This window comes from Xyrauchen texanus, chromosome 25 (genome assembly GCF_025860055.1).
Source record: "Xyrauchen texanus isolate HMW12.3.18 chromosome 25, RBS_HiC_50CHRs, whole genome shotgun sequence".
In the NCBI taxonomy this organism is placed as follows: Eukaryota; Metazoa; Chordata; class Actinopteri; order Cypriniformes; family Catostomidae; genus Xyrauchen; species Xyrauchen texanus.
This window is the reverse complement of record NC_068300.1, coordinates 19,806,821-19,816,084: the sequence shown is the minus strand read 5'-3', so window position 1 is coordinate 19,816,084 and position 9,264 is coordinate 19,806,821.

Genomic DNA, 9,264 nt, shown 5'->3' with positions numbered 1-9,264 from the left:
CCAAGCTGTCACCTGTCTATTGCAGTATGCTGACGACATTCTGCTTTCCGGCCCGGACATCAAGTCATGCACAACTGCTTCAACTACTGTGTGCAATGTATTAGCGAAGGCTGGCTTCAAGGTATCAAAAGAAAAGCTGCAATGGGTGAAACTGAACTATCAATCTGGGTCATGGACTACAGAAAGGAACAGTATGTCTCTCCACAGACAGAGTGAAGATGATTAATACCTTCCAACACCCTAAAACAAAGACTCAAATGCAAAGCTTATTGGGTTTAGTGAACTTTTGTCGAGCATGGGTGCCAAACTGCTCATTATATGACAAAATACTGAGAGAAGCAACACTCTCAAATGCTGAAGAACCTATAGAGTGGACTGCTGAAATGGACATGGCTTTCAAACATCTACGAAACAGCCTCAGCTCTCCACCTGCGCTAGGCTTACCGAATTTTGCATGAGGCGGCAGGCACAGCAGCAGCGATCCTCGCTCAGTCCCATGGCGGAACATATAGACCAGTGGCGTACTTGTCAAAATGTTTAGAGGCAGTCGCCGAAGGCCTCCCTGCATGTTTGTGAGCAGTGACTGCTGCGGCGTTGATGGTACAACATGCAGAACGTGTTGTTCTCTCACATCCATTAGTTGTGCACAACTCTCACCAGGTAGGAACAATCATGCACAACATTACCACATGACAGCACAACATTGATCGGGGTATGAAGTTATTTTATTGGTTACTGCTAATCTGACCATTAAACCAACTTCCACTGTACATGGCCCGACATTATCATTACACAATTGCTGCCTCAAGGTGAATTTTCTATCGACACACATGATTGCTTCGATCACCTAAAAACATGTACTTTATGCAGGCCAGATATTTCATCATCCGCCCTGGAGGAGGGGAACCATTGGTACATTGATGAGTCCTGTTCCAAGCCAAATGAATCCTACTGGTTTGGTTAGGCTGTAATGGAACTTCCGAGTCGAATTATTGAAGCTTATTCACCCATATAAATCTGCACAAGCTGCTGAGTTGTTTGCGTTGATCAGAGCATGCCATTTGGCTAAAGTTAAATCAAATTTATTAAAATATAACTATTTTCATTTTCAACCTGCCATGTCCTATCCAGCCCTTCCTCACTGTCCATTAACGAAAATCCCTTATCAGAACCCCTTTCAATTTTCTTTTCTTAGATGACAAAAAACCACACAGTTTTCAGATTCTTGTTCCAAAAACACCTCAAATCTTACCTGATCAATTCCGGCATCCCTGAAAAACTCTACTCAAGTCATTCATTACGCATCAGCATCGATACTACAGCAGCCCAAAAAGGGCTGCCCGAGCAACAAATATGCCTACTAGGGCGTAGGTCATCAGATAGATACCACATCTACATCCGTATTAACCATATCCATATCAGAAATGCTCAAATAGCCCTCATCAGCTAACCATGAGGCATTCACGACCAAGTGTGGGTGGGTGTGTGTGGGTGGGGGGGTCGCTTGCTTATCCCTGTCAACCTGGCCTGCCCCACCATTTGGACGCAGCGGGGGGTCTCTCTGGCTTGAATGCTAGAAGTGCCCCTCCATTGTGTCTGAAGGTGGAGCCAGGTTGGTCTCAAGTGGCTAGGATCCACGCCTCCGACACATAGGCCTGTCACGATAATTACATTAACGACTTATCGTACAATATAATTTTTGTACCCATTATGGGACTCGAACCGGCTTCTCCGGCATGGGAGGCGGGTGCGCTAACAAGGAGGCTAAAGGCTACAGCATCTAGCATCAGTCACTATTGCACCTCTTGAGGTCAAGAGAGTGAGGTTTATACATATTGCACATCTATCTATCTACCAGTACATATATATATATATATATATATATATACAGTGGATATAAAAAGTCTACACACCCCTGTTAAAATGCTAGGTTCTTGTCATGTAAAAGAATGAGACAAATATAAATCATGTCAGAACTTTTTCCACCTTTAATGCGACCTATAAAGTGAACAATTCAATTGAAAAACATACTGAAATCTTTGATAGAGAAAAATAAAAAAACTCACAATAACCTGCTTCCATAAGTGTGCACACCCTTAAACTAATACTTTGTTGAAGCACCTTTTGATTTTATTAAAGCACTCAGTCTTTTTGGATAGGAGTCTATTAGCATGACACATCTTGACCTGGCAATATTTGCCCACTCTTCTTTGCAAAAGCGCTCCAAATCTGTTAGATTGCGAGGACATCTCCTGTGCCCAGCCCTCTTCAGATCACCCCACAGATGTTCAATTGGATTCAGGTCTGGGCTCTGGCTGGGCCATTCCAAAACATTAATCTTCTTCTGGTGAAGCCATGCTTTTGTGGATTTGGATGTGTGCTTTGGGTCATTGTCATGCTAAAAGGTGAACTTCCTCTTCCTCTTCATCTTCAGCTTTCTAATGGACGCCTGAAGGTTTTGTGCCAAAATTGCCTGGTATTTGGAACTGTTCATAATTCCCTCAACCTTGACTAAGGCCCCGGTTCCAGCTGAAGAAAACAGCCCCAAAGCATGATGCTGCCACCACCATGCTTCACTGTGGGTATGGTGTTCTTTGGGTGATGTGCAGTGTTTTGGAATTATGGCCAAAAAGTTCAACCTTAGTTTCATCAGACCATAACACATTTTCCCATGTGCTTTTGGGAGACTTGATGTTTGTTTTTGCAAACTTCAGCCGGGCTTAGATGTTTTTCTTTGTAAGAAAAGGCTTCCGTCTTGCCACCCAACCCCACAGCCCATTCATATGAAGAATACAGGAGATTGTTGTCACATGTAGCACACAGCCAGAAATTCCTGCCTCTTGGAAGCCTCCCTGACCAGTTTTCTTCTCGTCTTTTCATCAATTTTGGAGGGACGTCCAGTTCTTGGTAATGTCTCTGTTGTGCCATATTTTCTCCACTTGATGATGTCTGTCTTCACTGTGTTCCATGGAATATCTAATGCTTTGGAAATTCTTTTGTACCCTTCTCCTGACTGAAGTCTTTCAACAATGAGATCCCTCTGATGCTTTGGAAGCTCTCTGCGGACCATGGCTTTTGCTCTGAGATGCAAATAATAAAATATCAGGTAAATCCTATTAGAACAGCTGAACTTTATTTGTATTATTAAGATTAGTCACTTTAAATGATGGCAGGTGTGTAATGACTTCTATTTAACATGAGTTTGAATGTGATTGGTTAATTCTGAACACAGCCACATCACCAGTTATAAGAGGGTGTGCACACTTATGCAACCAGGTTATTGTAAGTTTTTTCATTTTCATTTTTCCCCCACGCAGATTTCAGTTTGTTTTTCATTTGACTTGTTCACATTATAGGTCACATTAAAAGTGGAAAAAGTTCTGACATTATTTATCTTTGTCTCATTCTTTTACATCACAAAAATATATATATATATTTTAATACTGTACTTTACTGGTTGCTCTTTTCCATGCTATTACAATGATTGGGATGCAAAAGAACCATAAAAGTATAATAAGAGTGGTCCATGTGACTTGTGCACTTTTATCCAAGTTTTCTGAAACTCAATGAATTTTATCAACAGCCTTAGAGACAATACTGTAGCTTATAAGATGTGACTGAAAGCACGAGGATAAATGGTTCAATAATGAGCAGGCCATGGACCCGTACTAATGATTACCAACACTAACTTTATAAATATTTTAGTTAAAGCTACACTACATTGTTTTGGTTGTGGTTCGGTTCTGCTCCTCTGAGCGGATGAATGTGGTTCAAGGCACCAGTACATGAATACAAGATATATTATCAGAGCAAATGGACAAATAAATAACGAAAGAAAGGAAAAGACGGATATCCGAAAACATGCCATCTGAGCAGATAAGTGCCATATCTTATGCTGTTGTTTTGACTTATTGGAAACACTGATGTTTTGAAATAAATTACGTAAAAGTAAAAGACGCAAAAGTAAGACAAAATGTTTTAACATTAAACACAATGATTGCTAGCACCGATTACAGTATAATTATTGTATTTTACTGCACACTGTGTGATTACACAACTATACATAATCATAATAAATATAATATCATAACTGTTGAGTATCAACATCTCTGCGTCACTTTTTAATCCTTTCAGATCTCGGAGTTGTCACCACCTCTGAAAAGCCAAGCTTGATTCAGGTTTTATTACAGCCTCTGTCGCTTTCCCTTTTTGCTTGTAGACTCTGCTCTGTTCTGGGTTTCTGGGAAGTGATTCCCTGGATGTTTGCTGTTTTGAATGATCCATGGTCAATTTTTCTTGTCGTTGTGACAACAAACTTTCAGCTTCAGCTACTCCCACGCTAGCTACAGTAGCCGGATCTTATTTTCTCTGTGTATGGATATGACGTCAACATGCATGGGTGAATTACGTATGTATACGATTTCCTGCAAAATCCGTCCCAACAGCTCTAAAATATTTACTGTCATATATAATGTCATTATTATAGGTTTATCAAAATGTATTTGGGTAAAGACATGGTTTGGAAGATGAATATTTGTTGCACTCTCTCAGTAATAAAATGTTATTATTTTAACAACAACAAAAAGTTACATTGTAGCTTTAAGGTAATGTTTGTGTGATTTGTATCTATTTGTGAACATTATTGAATGTTATTATTACAATTGGCCAAATAATACTGGTAATTAATATTCCAAAAGAATTTGGTTAGATGACTCAGAGGTCAATATCATTCAGTTCACCTAAGTATGTAATTTCAGCGACACTCGTGTCACCATAGGCAATTGCAAAAATTAGATGTTGTTTTCAAACAGATTTCTTAATAGACACTCCATCTACAATTGGTTGGAAAAATCAGATAGTTCCACCCAAAATTCACATCATTGGTTGAGCCAATGTTGCCGTGTCAAGCTGGCTAGGCTGACCAAACAAACAGAGCAATTTTGGAAAGCACCACAGAGCCACAATGTTGCACTATTCAGGTAAAATCAACCTACTAATGGTTTACTTTTTTCTATATATTAAGATGGAATAGGCAAAAGTATTTTAACATCGAAAAAATTGCACACTTTAGTTTTAAAAAATGTAAGTCTCAAAAAGCTGTTTTTAAGTGCAGGGTTATAGGAAGCTGAATGCAAAAAGAAAAATAATCCCTTGATCTCTTTAAGACTCTAAAATAACAACTAAAATAAGTTTCCATTGCTGGAGTTTATGTTTTAAAATAAGTGAGAACAAATAAATATACTGTTGGACAAGGGATGGATTCACTGTTGCAACCACTTCCTTTCATGTGACTGGCAAAGTCAATATTTATAATGGACGCTCTTTAGCTACTGAGAATATCTCCATGACCTCCAACCCCCTGAAACCCACTTACTTTCTTATGGAACACAAAAAGGAACACTCATAGTGTTGACATGGCAGCATGTTAATATACGAAAATATAAATATGTGATGAAATCTGGTTTAAAGGTGCACCTACATTGTAGTGAAATCTTTCACTACTGGATTAATCATGGCTGACTGTGGATTTCTACAATGGTATCTGAAACTGAAAACTATTGATTTTGAATGATGCTGTATCCACGCCACTAGGTGTCGCTGTAAGTCAAAGAAGACACAAACACAAAGTTATTAGGTGCATCTTTATAGGATTTTTTCACCCAAAAATGAAAATTATCATAATTCTCCCTGTGTTCCAAATGGGACAAATCCGCCTCTGAAGGGCACTTGGAAGGAAGAACAATCATCATGGCCATGCTGTAAGATCACTTCAAACAGATTTTCCAATAGAAATTACTTTAAAGGTGAGTTTCGAATACACGTCATTTTTGAGTCCCACACCTTTCAGCCCTCCAAAGCACTCACAGAAGGGAATAGGGCATAGGGATGATCACTTCTGAATGGAATGCACCGTTATTCACCTTTATGTCTTTCCAAACCTGTTTGACATAAAAGAAGAAATGTTAAATTATGCACTTAAAACTGAATTCACCTACACCTTTTGCTTATCCTGAAACTTTTCTCACAAAATTATGGTTATTTATTTATTGAGGTTATTTATTGCCGCATTCTCCCAAAGTTTACATTGAAATATTTCACAGATTGAGTAGAAATAGTTCTACCATTTTAATATCCACTTCTAAAAGGTTACTGTGCTCTTCCCATAAAGCTGTTAGTGCAGGTGGGTGTGTTGTCTGACAGCTTTCCTGTAGGTAGCACATACACTTCTTCTCAAACATCATTAGCTGACCCTTGCTTAGGACAGTGTCCTTATCAGAATCTGAGGGGCATTCCTGTTTTGACTTTTGCATTTTCGCACATCATAAGTTAGACCACATCTAGAATGTTTGGAAGTATAATTTGCTCCCCTCAAAAGCTTTAGTCAGGTTCAGGTTCTTATTTTTAGAGGCTGATCTCCATTGCTGCACATCTGGGCTGCAGATGTAATTAAAATAAGAAACGGGTCTGTTCAAGAGAATGGAAAAATAAATCAACCAGAAAGCTCAACTGCTGCATGCAGTGCTTTTGACAGAGAACAAAAAAATGTCTTAGGACGTCTCTCTCTCCTGATACATAAAATTATTAACATAATGTGCTGAGTACAATAAATTACTCAAAGAAAGTAATCCACTACTAATTACTAATCTAAATATCCTTATTATGTCATTGGAAAGTAATCACATTACTAATAACCACTTTTCAAATAAAAGGATTTGTTTTTCTGCTTAACAAATTCAAAACTATATGTCTATATTTCCTCGTTCATTTTCGCATGCAAGTCAAACACTAATTTCTCCCTTACTATGACTCATTAGGTGGTGTCTTATAAATCTGTTATTTTAGAAATATGTGTAATCCAATTAAAGTATTTTAAATTAATACACTTAATTGAAAGTCAGTAACTTGGAGACTGACCTCTTCAGTCACCATTCACTTTCATTATACAGAAGAAAACACAATGGAAATTAATGGTGACTGAGTTAAACATTCTGCCAAACATCTCTTTTTGCATTCCATGGAAGAAACAAAGTAATTTAGGTTTGACACATCATGGCAGTGACTAAATGATCATTTTTATTTTCAGCTAAACTATTCATTGAAGTTACACTCTTGGCTAAAATGACATTGTCAGGTTAGATTTAGGATTCATATGATCTGAAATTTAATAATGATCATAGAAGTGATACAAAGATAAAAATCTTTTTTCAGTTGACCAATTTATTATTGTAAGTATGACGCACTGATGTTGGATATGTGGTCAAATTCTTCAAACCTCAAAGGGAAATCACAGGCATTGCAAAGGCAGTGTCTGCCAAAGTCTAAGAAATGTTTGAATTATGTTAAATTTGTCTGGTCAAGCATGTCGATTTATCAAGTAATTATTGCAGGGTGTGTGGTAACTGATGATCTAATAGGAAGGGAGGAAACTGGATGAAACCCTAAGGATCAAAGTAAATGAGTGAAGAAGTAAACAATAGTATTGCCTAATTCTAACACCAAAACTGTAATAATGAAAACCTCTTTCATTTTCAGAGCACATCATACACTCACTGAGCACTTTATTAGGAACACTATGCTCCTAATAAAGTGCTCAACATGGTCTTCGGCTGTTGTAGCCCATCTGCCTCACAGTTCATCATGTTGTGCATTCTGAGACGCTATTCTGTTCACTACAATTGTACAGTTGTACAGAGTGGTTATCTGAGTTACCGTAGCCTTTCTGTCAGCTCATACCAGTCTGGTCGTTCTCCGTTGACCTCTCTCATCAACAAGACGTTTCTGTCCACATATTTTTTGTTTTTGGCACCATTCTGAGTAAATTCTAGAGATGTTGTGCGTGAAAATCACAGGAGATCTGCAGTTACAGAAATACTCAAACCAGCCCGTCTGGCACCAACAATCATGCCTCGGTTGAAATCACTGAAATCACATTTTCCCCTCATTCTGATGGTTGAGGTGAAAATGAACTGAAGCTCCTGACCTGTATCTGCATGATTTTATGCATTGCACTGTTGCCACACGATAGTCTGATTAGATATTCGCATGAATATTTAGGTGTACCTAATACAGTTCTCAGTGAGAGTATGCCTTTTAATGAAACCAATTCCACCATATTCTGAGAAGTTTCCCGCAAAGGTTGATTCATGCTACAGTCCTGCTAAAATTTCTGTTTGACTGAATTGGTCGGAAAGTGTCTGGGACTCTAGTGTTGTACCAAAACAGGTATTAAATGGAAGCACTACAGCCCACAGGTTGTTTACTTACGGTAACATTAATATGAATCAGGGACTGCTATTCCAGGATCCTGTTTTCCTTTTAATTTAAGTCAGCTGGCAGGTATTCAGCCTGCAAGAGTATGAAACATATAAATGCCTGTGCTTTACCTTATTAAAAACCTTTCCATGAGAGTTGGAAATCTACAACATTCTAACAGCAACTTTGGCTGAATTTTTAAAAGGAAAGAGTGAAATTTCATTCTTGCTCAGTTAATCTCTAAACATTTAAACATTGTTTTTGTGGATCATTCACCCAGAACAAATGTACACATTTCCTACTCTGATTCATAACATGTTTCCACTGGACTTTGATGAATGTGTTTTTAAGAACATTTATAACATAATAATATATACTCTAGAATACTTTGCTGTGCAATCTTTATGTATTAGAATACACATTGAATCACAAAGACCATCAATGCATATGACAGAAAAACAAAACATTCTTCACTCTGAATAAGATTATTGCGTTTTGCATAAAGAGACAACTACCACTTTCCCAAAACTTTCCCTACGGTAATATTGTACATTCCAAACATTGTGATTTTTGGAAAGGATGTCAAAATAAATACAACGGTGGAAGGACAAGATTTTTAGACAAAACTAATAACCACTTAACTTTTACTATTTTTGGCAGGCTACATATGTTGCAGCTGAATAATCAAGATCTGTGATATTTGTAAGAGTGAATTTACCAGTCTATATCTGTTTTAGAACCATCACTCCCAGTTGGTCTTCCTGGATTTCAATAGGATTATTTTGTTTGAGCACCTGCATGAAAAATAACTTAAAGACTGAAATAAGCCAGTCTTTTTACATGTCATCCACAGTTTATATAGAAGTGCATCTCACTTTTAATGGGTATTCACTATATATTTAAAAGGTTCTTGCAATTTATATCATTGTAAATAGACCTATATTTTATTAAAATTCATTGTTTGAGTGATTCAATAAACTCTAACTTTCATTAATGGGATAGTTTACCCAG